At 42.8% G+C, this 16,706-nt stretch overlaps 1 pseudogene; it reads left to right on the top strand.

Annotated features, from left to right (window-relative positions):
- Positions 1-9,199: 9,199 nt before the first annotated feature.
- LOC122552870 (uncharacterized) overlaps positions 9,200-16,706 on the top strand; it is a 1,138,103-nt pseudogene continuing 1,130,596 nt past the window's right edge.

The following is a 16,706-nucleotide window of genomic DNA, read 5'->3' as shown; positions in this document are numbered from 1 at the left end:
TAGAGATCAATTGATCCTATGGCCAAAGGTCTGTTATAAAGAAAGAAATATTTACATTTAAATGGTGACTTTTGTGGTTATGGGACATCTCAAAATGGCTCTCTGCCAATGAAGTATTTTTTGAATTCAGGTCATTGTTTCAAGGAAGGTATTACGGTGTCATCACTCCAACTGTTATGACATAATAGCTAGTTGATGTTACTACTGGATAATCAGATCGCCAGCAAAAACTTGGTTGAATGTACAGCATAAAAACCAAAAGAACTTTGGAAATCTGAAACAAAAACAGAGATTGCTGGAAAAGCTCAGAAGGCCTGGCAACATATTTGGAGAGAAATTCGTTAACACTTCTGGTTCAGTGATCCTTCCTCTGAACACTGAAACATTAACTCTCATTTCTCTCCATGTTGTGAGGAAGAGTCACTGAACCCGAAATGTTAATTGATTTCTCTCTACAGATGCTGCTACTGAGCTTTTCCCGCCATGTCTGTTTTTGAAGACACAGTAAATGTTTTATTAACCAGCACCAATGGGACCAGGAGTGCTGGTTGATCAAATATTCCAATAGCCAACAAACTGACACAGTCAATGCAAAAACACATGCTAAGTATTAGAAACGTAATGCAGGGGTATACACATTACTTTATTTATAATATAACTCACTGAAACAAACATGCACATTTGCCTTAAATAAAACTTAATGGCAGAGTGCCTTCTCACTTGCAGCCTCAACTCACTACTCTGACACCACGAAAATGCAGTAACCTTCGAGTATTTCAGGTGAATAATTTTTGTTGGTTTATCAAGAGCGACAGTTCATAAAGTGCCAGTTAAAATAAAGTTTGCTGTCCCATGATTATTTTTGGCTATCTGGTTGAATTACTAGCGCATGTTGCAGTTCACCATCTACATTGCACAATTCAGTAGTGTGATGGAATATTTTCAACTTGCCTGGATGAGTGCAAGTCTACTAATACCAAAGAAGCTTGACACTATTTGGGACAAAACAGCCCAGGGCTAACACCACATGCACAAACCTTCACTTCCTCCAACTTCAACAATCAGCACCAATCTGTACCATTTACATAATATACTTACAGAAGTTCTCTGAGGCTGACAGGGTGGCACTTTCCAAATCCATTGGCACCTTAAAGGACAAAGGCAGCAGATACATAAGAGCACCAACACCAGCAAGTTGCTATCCAAGCTGCATCCTGTTCCTGATCAGAAATATATCAACGCTTCTTCAGTATTGTTGGTTGGAAATCCTGCAACTCTCTCCCTAATGGCATTGTGGGTTGACCTGCAATAAATGGACTGCAGGGCTTCAAATATGTGGTTCACCATATCTTCTCCATGGCATCCAGGGATGGGCAATAGATGCTGGCTCAACCAGAGAGACACTCATCGTGAATAAATCAGTTTATTTCTATTATAAAGGAAAATTCCAAAGCTGGACACATGGTAGAGTCATAGAGGGGTACAGCGCATGAAAGGACTCTGGTTCAAGTCTTCGCTGGTCAAAAGCAGCCACCTGACTATTTTGATCCAATTTTCCAGCACCTGGTTCATTGCCTTGTGCACTTTGATATCTCAGTTGTACATCTAATTAAATGTCACAAGGGTTTCTGCTTCTAACACTCTTACACCACTCCCTGATTAAAAACACTTTTCCTATTCCTTTTTAACTTAAATCCATGTCTCCTGATATTGATCACTTCTCCCAAGGGAGAAGGTTTTTTTCCCGTCTACCCTGTTTACGCCCCTCATAATTTTATACATCTTGATCATGTTCTCACTCCATCTCCTCTGCTGTGAGGAATCTGTTAATGAAAGAAATTAGGGAAATTAGTATCTGAAGTTAATATCAGACTTGAGGTTATTGTGCAAAGATGAGTGGCAGGTCAGATGATTGGTCAGAATATAAAGATAGCAGGTAATAACTAAAAGGTTAATCAGGACGAAAAAATTAATATGGGAGGAACATAGTCAGGCATGCAAAATGGACAGAATAGCTGGGATGAAGCTATTTCCGCTTGTGAAATAAACAGCGATGAGAGGACATAGATTGACATATTGTGCCAATGAAGCAAGAGTGGTGTGAGGAACAAAATATCTTTTTCATACAGCGAGTTGTTCGGATATGGAATACACTGCATAGAAGTGTGGAGCAGAAAGGTTCAGTTAAGTCATTCAATAAGGCATTGGGTTTTTTTTGGATAGTAATGGTGTGCAGCAATAAAGGAAAAAAGCAGATGTTTGTCAGACACTAAAGCTGGTGAAGGCATGATGGGCTGAATGACCTCTTCCTGCAGTGTGAAGTAAAATGAGGTGCTGGTCCTGCAGAAAGTGAGAATGGAGATTAAATAGTAGATAACAAGGGAATGGTAGAGGATTCAAAGAGACATTCCTGGACTAACTGTCAATCAGGTAGTGGAAAGGAGCAGTGGACTTGGTGAAATTACAATCATGAGGGAAACTGATGGAACTCTGCTCTGCCAATGGGGGTGGGTTCATTGAATTTTTTTTACAGAGGTGGTTTATGTTTGGCATGGGAATTGAAGGTAATTGGAGTTCGAATTGGAAACAGAGCAGCCGTGATTATATTGAAAGGTGGAGCAGATTTGAGGTGCCGAATGGGTTGCTTCTCTTATTTCGTTTGCTTAGAAAGATACAGAGAATGTAAACATTATTGAAAGAAGGCAAGTAATTGAAGTTTTTCGTCTTGTACGTATTGGGATTAGGATACCAAAAAAAACTAGAATAGTTTTACTCAAGAAACATGATTATGTTGATAAAATGCTGTGCTCACTGATGATTCCAACTTTTTCTGTATAACTTGCCATTACGTGACCAAAGAGCTACAGGAGAGGGCAAGTTGCACACAACTGAGACAACTCCTGAGCTTGTGGAGATCTGGTGGCTCTCACTGTCTTGTTCTCAGACCCAACTGTTTATTTACTGAGAGCCAATCACCTCACTGTTGGCAGGCAGAAGACCTTTGTCATCGATAACTGGGTACTAGTCTGCATACTAATCTTGTTGCTGACCGGATCTTCCCTTGTACACAGACCTTGGCAGCAGCTTATCTGTAAACCTTTCAATACTGCTTGAATCAGCAACTGTGTAAACAGAGCTTAGAATAAGTGTCAGGTAACTTGCTTTCAAAAACTTCAGAGTTGAAACTTTATTGCTGGAACAGCACAGCAGGTCAGGCAGCATCCAGGGAACAGGAGATTCGACGTTTCGGGCACAGGCCCTTCTTCAGGAATGAGCAGAGAGTGTTCAGCAGGAGAAGATAAAAGGTAGGGAGGAGGGACTTGGAGGAGGGGAGTTGGAAATGTGATAGGTGGAAAGAGGTCAAGGTGAGGGTGATAGGTCGGAGTAGGGTGGAGGCGGAGAGGTCAAGAAGAAGACTGCAGGTCAGGAAGGCGGTGCCGGGCTGGAAGGATCCGGCTGAGACAAGGTGGGGGGAGGGGGGATGAAGAAACTGGTGAAGTCCAAGTTCATCCCCTGCGGTTGGAGGGTTCCCAGTCGGAAGATAAGACGCTCCTCCTCCGACCGTCGGGTTGTTGTGGTTTGGCGGTGGATGAGTCCAATGACCTGCATATCCTCGGTGGAGTGGGAGGGGGAGTTGAAATGCTGTGCCACAGGTTGGTTGGGTTGGTTCGTCCGGGTGGCCCAGAGGTGCTCCCTGAATCGCTCCGCAAGTAGGCGGCCTGTCTCCCCAATATAGAGGAGGCCACACCGGCTGCAGCGGATGCAGTAGATGATGTGGGTGGAGGTGCAGGTGAATCTGTGGCGGATATGGAAGTTTCCCTTGGGGCCTTGGAGAGAAGTGAGGGGGGAGGTGTGGGCGCAAGTGTTGCACCTCCTGCGGTTGCAAGGGAAGGTGCCGGGAGTGGTGGTTGGGTCGGTGAGGGGTGTGGATCTGACAAGGGAGTCGCGGAGGGAGTGGTCTCTACGGAAAGCTGATAGGGGAGGGGAGGGAAATATATCCTTGGTGCTGGGGTCTGTTTGGAGGTGGCGGAAGTGACGGCGGATGATGCGCTGTACATGGAGATTGGTGGGGTGGTAGGTGAGGACCAGTGGGGTTCTGTCCTGGTGGCGGTTGGAGGGGCGGGGCTCAAGGGCGGAGGAGCGGGAAGTGGAGGAGATGCGGTGCCCTCCACCGCATCTCCTCCACTTCCCGCTCGGTGCCCTCCACCGCATCTCCTCCACTTCCCGCTCCTCCGCCCTTGAGCCCCGCCCCTCCAACCGCCACCAGGACAGAACCCCACTGGTCCTCACCTACCACCCCACCAATCTCCATGTACAGCGCATCATCCGCCGTCACTTCCGCCACCTCCAAACAGACCCCAGCACCAAGGATATATTTCCCTCCCCTCCCCTATCAGCTTTCCGTAGAGACCACTCCCTCCGCGACTCCCTTGTCAGATCCACACCCCCCACCGACCCAACCACCACTCCCGGCACCTTCCCTTGCAACCGCAGGAGGTGCAACACTTGCGCCCACACCTCCCCCCTCACTTCTCTCCAAGGCCCCAAGGGAAACTTCCATATCCGCCACAGATTCACCTGCACCTCCACCCACATCATCTACTGCATCCGCTGCAGCCGGTGTGGCCTCCTCTATATTGGGGAGACAGGCCGCCTACTTGCGGAGCGATTCAGGGAGCACCTCTGGGCCACCCGGACGAACCAACCCAACCAACCTGTGGCACAGCATTTCAACTCCCCCTCCCACTCCACCGAGGATATGCAGGTCATTGGACTCATCCACCGCCAAACCACAACAACCCGACGGTCGGAGGAGGAGCGTCTTATCTTCCGACTGGGAACCCTCCAACCGCAGGGGATGAACTTGGACTTCACCAGTTTCTTCATCCCCCCTCCCCCCACCTTGTCTCAGCCGGATCCTTCCAGCCCGGCACCGCCTTCCTGACCTGCAGTCTTCTTCTTGACCTCTCCGCCTCCACCCTACTCCGACCTATCACCCTCACCTTGACCTCTTTCCACCTATCACATTTCCAACACCCCTCCTCCAAGTCCCTCCTCCCTACCTTTTATCTTCTCCTGCTGAACACTCTCTGCTCATTCCTGAAGAAGGGCCTGTGCCCGAAACGTCGAATCTCCTGTTCCCTGGATGCTGCCTGACCTGCTGTGCTGTTCCAGCAATAAAGTTTCAACTTTGATCTCCAGCATCTGCAGACTCACTTTCTCCTTCAAAAACTTCAGCACTCCTTGGTTTTTAAACAGTTTTCTCACTTCAATCCATAATCAAAAATACAGAAAACTGAAAAGATCTGGTCTTTACATAGTTTATTTACCAATGTACCACTCCAGGGAAAAAGTGAGGACTGCAGATGCTGGAGACCAGAGTCGAGTGTGTGGTGCTGGATAAGCACAGCAGGTCGGGCAGCATCCAAGAAGCAGGAGAATGAACGTTTCAGGCATAAGCCCTTCATCAGGAATGAGGGCTTATGATGAAGGGCTTATGTCCAAAAGGTCGATTCTCCTACTTCACGGATGCTGCCTGACCTAAGAATGTCCCTTTTTCATTTGATAAAAGGCCACATTAAAGGTTATTACTGAAAGTAATACCTCATCTTACAAGAGTTTAACATGTTACCATAAATAGGAGATTGGCTGGGAAACAGGAAGAGAATCGGCATAAATGGGTCTTTTTCAGGTTGGCAGAATGTAACAAGTGGTGTGCCAAAGGGCTCGGTGCTGCGTCTCAACTGCTTATGATTTATAAAATGACTTGGATGAAGGGATGGAAGATAAGTTGCCAAATTTACTGCCAACACAAGGAGAATAGTAGGCTGTGAAGCAAACATGGGGTTGCAAAAAAGTTACCAGTAGTTTAAGTGAGTGGGCAAAGATCTGACTTAGTTGAAATGTGGGAAAAGTGATTTTTTTTCACTTTGGCAAGAAAGATAAAAAAGTATATTATCTAATTGGTGGGAGATTGCTGAGCTGTGAGAGAGAGGGATGTGAATGTCCAGGTGCATGATTTTCAAAAGGCTCAAATGCAGTCACAGCAAAAAATTGGGTAAGCTGATAGAATGTTTTAATTTATTGCAAAGGGACTCGAACACAAGGGAGGTTATGCCTCAGTTGTACAGGCCATTGGTGGGATCCCATCTGAAGTGCTGTGTATTGTATTGGTCACCTTATTTAAGGAAGGATGTAAATGTGTTGAAAGCAGTTCAGAGAAGATTTAGCAGCCCTGCAGTGGAGGGTTGCCTTATGAAGAAAGGTTGCATAGATTGGGCTTGTCTTGCTGGAGGTTAGGAAAATAAAAAGTGACTTAAGGGGCTTTGATAGGATGGATGTAGAGAGGATGCTTCCACTTAATCGGGGCATCTAGAACTGTTTAAAAGTGAGAGGTTGCTGGTTTAAAATGGAAAGATTGGCTCCATATGTTTGAGGGTCATAAGTCTTTGGAGCTCACTTCCTGAAAAAGCAGTGGAAGCAGAGCCCTCGAACATTTTCAAGTCCATAGTGGATGCATTCTTGTAAAGAGGGAATAAAAGGTTATCAGGAATAGGAGGGAATGTGTATTTGGGTTACATTCATGATCACCATGGTCTTGTTAAACCGTGGAGCAGGCTCAAAGGACTGAATGGCTGATTCTTCTTTGTGTGCAGTTTCCACATGCTGACTTCTTTAATTCCATGCTGTACATTTCTACACATTCTATCTTCTGCATCATAGCCCTGCTTGCTTATCACTCTCTTGTTATTTATCTTCATTCTCTGCCTTAACCCAGTCCTTCAGCTGCAAAATTCCTATGTACAGATTTGTTTGTGGCTCCTGTTTACTTTTCCAACTCTTTTCTGCCCTGGCCCCCTCCATACCTCAGGTCATTCTGTCCGCTGAACATTTTAGCTCCATACTTCCCAGCCTCACCCTGACATTTCCTGCTTCTTAACTTCCAAAATCCCTCAAAATATATATTTGACACCCTGCATGTTTTCTAGTTCCCCTTTGATTCCTGCCTGGGTCTATCCTAAGAGTTTTTACTGCAGGAAACAGACTATTTTAACTTGCATTGTGTTTGATTCATTATTTTTCTTTCATCCCAAGTTGCAGTACATAGAAAACAGGCTTGAAGCTATACCCACCACTACTGCAGTGACAGACACAGTGATGGATACGAGGGAAGCTTTGAGCAGTGCTACTCGAAAAATTAGCAGACTGGGTAAGTGGAAGGAATACAAAATAGTTGTTCATGGCAATTAGATCAACAGTTACTCTTGACCTCATGCTGGCCATTATTGATCAGATAAAATTAATAACCCTGGTGAAATTAAGTTAAATGGTCGAGGTTCATGCACTGACATTTTGCAGTGTTTTGAAAGCATTTGCAACAGAAACTGAGGCTATGGAATCTTTTCCTTCTCTCTAATTTATGGAGCTTCTTTAGTAAGACTTAGCAGGCAAAGTCAACCCTCCTGAAGTGGTCATCTCCTGCTCCCATCTGTGTCAACACCTGTTGCCCATTGCAGATTCCCCCAAATGTCTGGTTTATCACTTTGTGCTGGTCCACAGAATTTGAGGAGGTGGACAAGAATTAAATTACCATCTATCTCTTCTATATTCTGACAGCAACAATTTGAGAGAAACTTGTGCTTACTAACCAATCCCATTGATTGTGATAATGGAATGCATGCTCCTTTTTTACTTCTTAAACTTTGTTTCTATTTCTATCAGATGGAAGGTATCTGGAGAATTCTATACTCAGTGCTACATCTGTCAAATCCAGTAGTCGCAGAAAATCACGGAAGGTCAACACCTTCCGCAGCCCCTTGCGATCTACCACTCTGGAAAGTAACATTATGAAGAGCAGTCAAGTTGAATTCAGAGATCCACTAACTGCAGATAGGTATGACCAGACGTATGTACTTTCTGTCGGTCACTTTCTGTTATCAATTCCTTCAGTTGTGCATATATTAGAAACAACCAATACCTGCATGACAGCTTATAGTTACACTCTCCTGACACTCAAAGCACGACAGAGTCAACAGTGGCAGGATAGATACATAGAGGATCCCAGACTTCAGAATGCTTGTTCTTTCACACGTAATCTCATCCGAGGATGTAATTTTAAAGATCTTGCATGCAAACATTTTCTGTACTTATGACTTTTTACAGTGTGTTCCAACTTGTGTACAAATTGACTTGCAGAAGCACTCTAGAACAGAAACCATTCGTAAACTGGGGTCTGCCAGTAGCCTGAGGCAGTTTCCATTAGAAACATGGGCACAATTTCCAAGATGGAATAATAATAATAGAATGTGTTTACAAGAATCCTTTGCCGTGTAGCCCACCTTAGTTGGTTCTATTTGGTTTTTATTCAATGCTCACTGCTCTGTGAACCAACTATTAATGGAGATACGTTAGTGAAGCTCAGTCTTGTGCAGTATTTAGATCATCATCAGTTCATCAGAGCCATTAAGCTTTTATAAATAGGAACTGGAGTACAAAAATGAATGATGTTAAACCATCACAAATCACTGGTTAAGCTACAGTTAGAATGTTGTCCCCAGTATTGGGAACCCTAATTCAGGAAGGACTTCAAGGCTGTGCACAGGAACCAGAAAGTGTTAACTTGACATTCGTTGATTATAGTAATCAAGAGAGATTCGATAAATTGCTGATCAGTTTGATTGAACAGTGATTCAGAGGAGACCTCAAAACTGGTCAGGACTTTGGAAGAATTGCTTCTACTGGTGGAAGAGACAGTTAGTAGAGGGAAAATACAAGGTGAAGTTATGGAAGTCACCAAATTAATAAAGTTACAGACTGTCATTGGCATCAAGTTTTATTTCAAGGGGAGGTGATAGCTGAGTGGTATTAGTGCTTCGCAAATAATCCAGATACTCAGCATATTTTAGGAAGCCGACACTGGATAGTCCAACATATCCAGTGTCCAACATATCCAGCTGGGGTGAATTCTCCTTGACACTTATAGAAATTGGGTTGTTGGGGTTTTTTGGACTTCATCAAGGGCAAGTAGTCATCAGTGAGCATTTGCTTTATGTAGTGCATGTGATTTTGGAAAGTCTTCAGCTCTTGTATAATTGTGTGCTGTCTGTTGATGTGCATGTGATGTAGTTGTCCTTTATTTTTCCTCTGGCATCCCAGAGAGCTACCAACCAGACGGTGGCTAGTGTGATGGTAGTCACTGATGAATCCTCTTGATGAATCAAATGGACTGGTAAACCCGAAGGACCTTTTAGGCCTTGGCGAGTATGTTGCGAAGCTGTTGTCTGGATTGTCAGGTTTGGCAGGTTCATCAGCCTTTAGGCTGCTGTGTCCAGTCAGTACATTGTTGTTTAAATTTAAGAGTGGGAATGGTATTGTAGAAGATTGGCTTTTGGGAATAGTAGAGGGAACATGGGCCCATCAAGTAAGGATGGCTGTTTATCCTCATGAAGGGCTTGCGCCGGTATCATGGACTCTCCTCTTTGGATGCTGCCTGACGTGCTGTGCTTTTCCAGTGCCACACTTTTTGACTCTGTTTATCCCTAATGCCGACTAAGTCCGACAGATTGTTTAAAGCAGAGTTTCAGCAAACAGATACTTGATGGCATGAAATCTGCAGTGTTAAATGGTTTAAGTGATGTCTCATTTTGGCAGTTGTCAACATTTGTGATTATGTAAATTTTGTGCTTTCAGTGCTCACGGGGAGTCATCAAAGAAAAGCACAAGCTCTCCATCGTTCCATTCCACTGTGAGTTCTATGTCTCAGAGCACTTTTCAGAATGGCGCAGTGATAACATCCAGCGAGGGGAAAAGGCAGCTGTGTGCTACTACCTCCACACCTTCACCTTCTCTAACCGACATCAGTGTTACTGCAGCCAGGCCCTCCACATCCTCTGCTGCAGGTTGGAACTCTCGGAATCATGTCTTCTGTAACTGTCATTTGTTTGTCCTAAACATCGCCATGAGAGTAGGTTTTTTTTTAAATAAAACCCTGAGTAAGTAGACAACCAAGGTGAAGTGAGAGGCATAGTGATGATTGGAAGAAATGATGAGGTGCCACGTGACGTGGAAGCAGGTGCTTTTTCATTCAAGTGGTCGGATCCTGTCTGAGGAACATGAAGCAGAAGTAGCCTATTCAGCCTGTTGAGCCAGCCCCTGTCATTCAGTACGATCATGGCTGATCAGTGCTTCAGTATCGTTTTAGCCACCCTGTTCCCATGACCCCATACACTGTTGGAAATCAAATCCGTCAATTTTTACATAAAACATACTTGATGACTATGCTTTCACAGCTCTCTGTGGTAGTGAATTCCAAAGGTTCATGACCCTGAAGCAGCAGAATTGTCATCAGCTCAGACCGAAGTGACATGCTCTCATTTTTAAGTGGTCCCACCAGTCCTAGACTCCCCAACGGGGGAAATGTTAACTACATCCACCCTTTAAGTATTTCGTAGATTTCAATGAAATCAATTCAAAATGCTGGAGAATGCAGGTCCAGTTTTCCCAATCTCTCCCCATGAGAATGTCCTGGAAACAAGTCTGGTGAACCTTTGTTGCATTCCTGATCATTCACCAGGACCCAAATACAATGATTGGGTTTGGATCTTCTGCACGCTTTGCTATTTGTTGTATCCTGTGAATCTCATGAAAATTTCAATGTCTTGTCCCTTGTCATTTTTTATTCAGTTCCTGAACTTGTTTTGAATCCTGGAGAGGCGTGCAGTTAACCTCATGATCCCAATGCATTTTTTAACTAATTGTAAAAATTGTAATTACACTTTTCATTTTGGTTATTGCAGCCTCGATGCTCAGCTCCCCGCCAAGTGTCCAACACCACATGACTGCTCAACACACTTACTTGGATGCTATAGAAGAGTCCATCTGTCAGCTATCGGAGATAGACACGACTCGGGGAGTAGCCCTTGCTCAACAAGAGACTGTGTCGTTGGCTCAGATCCTAAAGGTACGGGTCTATGCCTTGTGCTGTTTCAGGAATGATTTTGTAAAATTGTCTGAAGTGATAATGGCTGCGCTCGTTTCCCAAACCAGGCAATATTCTGAGCAACGTTCTTCAGTTACATCAGGCAAACAAAGATTTTTCCAAAACTAAAGATTAAATTTACTTTCCCTGGTGTTGTGTTGTACCAGGACAATGCCTAATCTTAAATGTGCAGATATTAGCATCGAACCTGCGCGTGACTGCACTTTACAAGTTGACTGATAGAAGCAGGGCAAACTTGCCAAGTTTTCAAGAAATTTCAGCTTTATAAAATTTATGCCATTATGATGAGATTTATGAGAAAATGTTTTTTTTATTTATAAAGTTGCAATCTGAAAATTAACTGATTAAAATCTTGTCATTTGTTACTTTTAAGATTTTGGTGCCTTTGCATTTCAATTGTTACTCTCTCTCTCTCGACACTGCAAATTTAAATACCAGTTTTTCACAGAGCAGAGCAGTTGAATGTAGAGTGATGGTTCCTATTTAATCTTTGTTTGTGTCCAGGCCCAACAGCAGAGACATGAGCACGACATAGCCCTGCTGAAGCTGAAGGCCGAGCAGGAAGCTGCTGCAAGTCAGAGGCAGCTCGAGGAGGCCAGACAGAAAGCAGTACAGGTACTTGAACATGTAACAGGTGTCTTGAAATGCAAGGAATTCAGTGTTGACTGCTTCTCACCATGCAATAAGAACAAACAAATTATATTTATAAAGTGCCTTTAACATTGAAGCCAAACCTCTCCCCACCCCTGCCCTGTTCTGCTCCACCGGTAAACTGCCCCTCTCACCAAAAGCACATCATGAAAATATCATCATGAAAATCAACGGCAAACCCAGACTATGGGGACAGTAGAAGGTACAGTTTTAGAAGTAAAAACATAGGTTGCTGGTGACACTCAGCAGCATCTGTGGGAGGAAAGAAGAGTTAACATTTCGGAGATTCGAAAGAAAACCTGGACAGATTGTAAGACCTTAAGGAGTGAATTCTAAAGACTGAGACACACAACTTGATGGAGTGGGGTTGAACAAGATGACGTCAGGAATGTAGATGATGAAGGGGGATATAGGACTGGACATGTTACAGAAATGGGACAAAGGGAGGCTATGCTGACTTTGATTTGGGTGAGTACGTTTGGAAGGTTGCAGGTTCCTGTGTTTTTACTTCTTGGAATTCTGTATCTTAAGAGATAGAAAGCTTAATCAATATAATCCTTGCTATTGTTCTTAGTTACTTGTGCAAGCTTGCTCCTGTGTTTTAATGCCTTAATGACAAGTTGTGAATTTGCATTCTGTAATTCTGGTGATCTCTAGGTGGGCCATAAAGGCCTGCTTGTTGGCATAGTCCTCAACCCAAGAACGATTAAAAAAAAGGCTGCAGTCTATTTTAGTGTCTGATTGACAGTGGCTCCTTCAACTATTGACCATCCAGGCACTGAAATTTCTTTACTGAACCTGAATGTGTCCCTGTCTTTCTTTAAGAAGCTCCTTAAAAGCTATGTTTTATCTGAGCACTTCTTATGTGGCTACTTGCCATATTCTGTAATCATGTTCCTGTCAACGTCCATGGGATGTTATAGTATAAAGGTGTGATACAAATGTCAGTTTATCTCATTGTGAATGCAGCTGCCTCTGAATGAAAACATTTTAGTTTCAAGCCCCATGCTTCGACTTGAATGTAAGCCGACCATATGCCCTCACTCTAGAGCAGGACTGCTGCATTCTTAGAGATGAAACCTTTCAGGCAAGATGTTAAAGCAAGTTTCCATCTTCTATTCCAGTGGATGGAGAAGATCCGTGTTAATACTTGAAGAAGTCTAAGGGAGTTCTCCTGTTATCCTGCTCAATATGAATTCCTCACTATTGTAGATGCTGTCTTTTTAGGAGCTTGTCAAAAGGCCCTTCTTGGACAGCGTGACTATATTTTGAAAGAACTCCATTGGCTGAGAAGGACTTTGCAATGACCTGAAGATGTCAATGACACCGTGAAAACTTTAGCTTCTTTAAACGGCAGTTTTTGCTTCAGATTGTCCCCATCTGAGGAACACAGTACAGAACTGCCTCTGATGCCATATTTGCGATTTCTTTGGTAGAACCCATACAGAGAGAGTAGAACCATGAGGATAAGGAGTATCCACTTGACCAATAAAGATCGTGGCAATAAAAATAGACTGCAGCTTTTTTTGAATTGTTCTTCAGTTGAGGACTATGTTAGCAAGCAATGGCCGACCGAGGGATCACCAGAATTGTGGAATGCATATTCACAACTTGTCATTGGGATATAGGAACAAGAGGAGAACAATCAGCCTCTTAATTCTCTTATGTAATTGAGTTTAAATTTGTTTATGCCGAAATGCCCTTTCGCTTTTCATCAGCCTTATCCCTCAAAACACATGCAAAATAAAAGTATCATCTCATCACAGCAATTTGCTGTATAAAAAGCATTTAAAATAATAAAGTATCACAAAATACTTCAAAAAAGGATCAAATGGAAAAGCTTATGCTAAGTCGTGCAAGATATTCAAAATTTTGGTTAAGTTGGATTTTAAGGAGTGTTTAAAGGAGGAAATGGAGCTGAGAGATGAACAGGTCTAGGAAAGCATTATGATGGAATACTCCCCGCTTACCTGGAGGAGTGCAGTTCCAGCGATACTCAGGAAGCTCAACATCATCCATTACAAAACATTAGCATGATTTGAATTATGTCCACCACCTTAAGTGCCTATTCCCTCTGTCATCTGTATATGGTAGCAACAAGGTGCACCATCTATAAGATGCTCTGCAAGAACTCATTGAAGGCTCCTTTGACAGACCTAGACTCATGACCTATTCTGTCTGGAAGAACAGGGCAGCAAATGCCTGGGAACGCTGCATATAGTTATGACTTTAAAATATATTGCTCTTCCTTTGCTGCCTACAATGGTCTGACATACATTGGGAGTATCTTGCAGCCACGTGGACTGCCGTGGTTTAAGAAGATCACTAACTTTCACCTTTTAATGACAGTTGTGGTTGGACAGTCAGTGTCAGGGATATCTACATCCTGAGAATGAATTAAATAATTAATTCCTGCTTTTACAGTTCTGAATGGTCTGGTTTTTAGTTTTAAGGTTGAATACATCTCCCCATCATGGAAACAATCTCATAATACCATGACCAGGTTAAATAAAAAAAAAACAAAGAACTGCAAATACTGGAAATCAAAAAAATAAAATCACACTATGACTAGGTTAGTGTGCCATTGGAGGAGAGGGAAAGGCTTAAAGGCTTGATTGTAAAACAGAAGCCATGTCAGTGAGCTTACGTTGCATGATGAAACATGATGCAAGGTCAATGCAGTGTTCTTACTGGATCATAAGTCAATTCCACATTGCATTTTAATAGTGCTCTGTCTCTTGATTAAAGTATCTGAATTATCAATTGCTGGACATGAAAACCTCTCTTTGTCTTCTCAGGCATGTGCAGAAACTCTGCAGCAGTTTGTACAGGTTCGCCAAGAGATGCTGCAAGAGTCCACAACTAAAATGATCGCTCAGCAGGTGGAACTTGCAAGGCTGATGGCTGATACAGCACGTCAGGTTACAGAGGTACTTTCTTCTAGTGTACTTGGCAAGATGGCCCTTTCCCCCAGTCATGCTGAAGAGCCAGTACTTTCTGGAGTTTTGAAGGAATTTCTCTCATACAGTTGCTGCATTGAGTTAATTGTCACTGCAGTTTGGAATTATTTCATTCCTCTAATGTAGTAAACTGTCAAGGAAGAGCAGGGCAAAGCTTAACAGCACACCATATGATATTAAGAAAGATGACCAACTGCTTGGTCAAAGAAATAGGTCAGATAGAATGTTGGAAAGAAAGAAAATGTTACTATTTGAGCTGTGTTAGGACAGAATTGCATAGCTGATGACCATGCAGCTGAAAGCTTCAGTGCTGAGCTGGGGTGGTGAAAATGAAAATGCTAAAATGGGGAACGTAGACACTTCAAAAGTTTCAAGGAGTGAAGGAAATTGCAGAGATAGAAAGGAAAAATATGTATGGAAGGACAGGACTTCTTATACTGAAGCTGTTGGCAAGTCATTAATCAGCAAGCACGAGGATCATGGGTAAAAGGGGCTTGGTATGAGGGCATGGTCAGTGGAGCTTTTGAATATGTTGAAGTTGATGAAAGTTCAGTCAAGAGAACATTGAAATAGTCATGTCTGGAAGTGAACAAATAAGTAAACAGCTGAGGGTTCAATTTTGGGTCATGTGATGGAAGAGTTTACTGAAGGTAAGAATTCCCATTGGATGAGCTCTGTAGTAGCTTTCCTTTATTCATGGAGGGAATTGCCTTCATATTCATGACTGCATAGCTGTGATTGATTGAAAAATGCTATCGGAATCAGTATATAAACACCCCATTTTCACTCCTTTTCACAATGTCTGAGATCTTTTAGCACATTGTATCATGCTCCCCTTTGGAGAAAAGAAAGCATGAAATGGAGCCTTAAGGAATTGAGCAGGAGTAGGGTATTCGTCCCCTTGAGCTTGCTCTCCCATTCTATCAGATCATGGCTGGGCCAACCCAGGCCTCAACTTGTCTTTTATATTGATCCTCATAGCCCTCAACTGCTTAATATTTCAAAAATCGATCTACCCTCTTTTAAAATAATTTGAGATAGAATCATAGGATCCCTACTGTGTGGAAACAGGCCCTTCAGCTTAGCAAGTCCACACCCACCATCCGAAGAGTAACCCAACCAGACCCATTCCCCTATCCCATTTAGCTGTCACAATTCTTTGGGCGAGAGAATTCCAGCCATTCACTGAGAGAGAAAAAAAAACTTTACTTTTTTTTAAATGAATGTTCCCTTCTGTAATGTCCCCTGGGTTGAGACTTTACTAATACGAGAACATCTAGTCAACATCAACCCCTATTAAGCTCCTCAGAACATTGTTTCCATAAGATAACCCGTTATTTGTCCAGACTCTATTGTTTTTACCTGTGTTGAATAATGACCTAACCTATTCTTGACAGACCAACCTTTTCATCCTTGAAGCAACTAAATTAATCTTTTTTTGAGTGGCCTCCAATGCTAGTTTATCCTTTCTTAAATATGAGAACAAAAATTGTATACAGTACTCCAAGTGAGGTCTCAGCAACAGCCATTGTGGTTAACCAATCCTCAGTCCATGCTAATACATGACCCCCGATACCGTGAGCTCCTATCTTGTGCAATTGTCTTTTATGTAGCACCTTATCAAATGCATTTTTAAAATCCCAATACAGAACATCATCAGATTCTCCTTTATCAGCTCTACTTGTTATCTCCTCAATGAACTTGAGCAAATTTGTCAAATATAGTTCCCTTTCACAAAATCCAGTCTACCATGTTTAATGATAAGCTTTTCCAAATGTCCTGCTATTTCTTCCTTTAATAATCAACTCTGCTGTTCTGCCAAAACAGAAATTAAACTAACTTTCCTGATTTTTGTCTCCCTCCCTTCTTGAACAGGTGCATCAATCCACTAGAAGCTCCCTGTATCCACTGATTCGGGAATAATTCAAAAGATGCCTTGAATATCTCTGCAGCCAGTTGCCTTAAAAAATGTTTGATACATGCCATTTGGTCCTGTCTGCCTTTAATCGTATTATGATTCGGAGATGCCGGTGTTGGACTGGGGTGTACAAAGTTAAAAATCACACAACACCAGGTTATAGTCCAACAGGTTTAAT

This window comes from Chiloscyllium plagiosum, unplaced genomic scaffold (genome assembly GCF_037043375.1).
Source record: "Chiloscyllium plagiosum isolate Xiang-an unplaced genomic scaffold, Cpla_swu_hap1 HiC_scaffold_9, whole genome shotgun sequence".
NCBI lineage: Eukaryota > Metazoa > Chordata > Chondrichthyes > Orectolobiformes > Hemiscylliidae > Chiloscyllium > Chiloscyllium plagiosum.
Note: the sequence above shows the minus strand (reverse complement) of the source record. Positions and strands in the feature narration are given on the sequence as shown.